This window comes from Elaeis guineensis, chromosome 4 (genome assembly GCF_000442705.2).
Source record: "Elaeis guineensis isolate ETL-2024a chromosome 4, EG11, whole genome shotgun sequence".
NCBI classification, from domain to species: Eukaryota; Viridiplantae; Streptophyta; class Magnoliopsida; order Arecales; family Arecaceae; genus Elaeis; species Elaeis guineensis.
This window is the reverse complement of record NC_025996.2, coordinates 31,813,913-31,814,613: the sequence shown is the minus strand read 5'-3', so window position 1 is coordinate 31,814,613 and position 701 is coordinate 31,813,913.

Sequence of the window (701 nt, the reverse complement as noted above, 5' to 3'; positions counted from 1 at the left end):
CATATTTTCTTTGTGTTTGCATATTTGTTAATAAGACATGTGTATGATTTATGTCCTATTCTTCCACATTTAAAACAAGTAATATTTGTAGGCTTTTTGCTTGAATAATTTGCATAAATATCCTTCAAAAATTTTTGTTTCTTCAGGGGTTTATAACCAAGTCCAGCCTTATCATATATAGCTTTCTGATTATCAAGGATCATATTTAGCTTGTTTGAACTTAAGGTGAACTTATCTATTATAGATTTCAGTTTGTTAATTTCATCCTTAAAGTTTTGATTTTCTTGAATCAATGTGAATTTTTCAATTGAAAGAATTTCAGCTTGTTTCACTAAGGACTGATTTTCCAATTTCAGCTCTTTGTTTTTCTTCCCTAGTTTCTTTAATTCATCAATTGAATCATAGAAAGCTTCATGCAATTCTTCAAAAGTAAATTCACTAGTGGATTCAGAAGTTACCTCATTTTCATGTGCCATCAGGCACAGATTGGCTTGTTCGGTTGAGGTTTCCTCGTCGGAGCTTGAGTCATCACTCGCACTCCAGGTCACCATCATTGCCTTCTTTTTGAATTTCTTTGGACCTTTCTTCAATTGAGGACATTCGGATCTGAAATGTCCTGGCTTCTTGCACTCGTAGCATATAGGAGTTTGATCTTTCTCCTTTTCTATGCTTTGATCCCCTTTTGTAAATTTCTTTCTCAT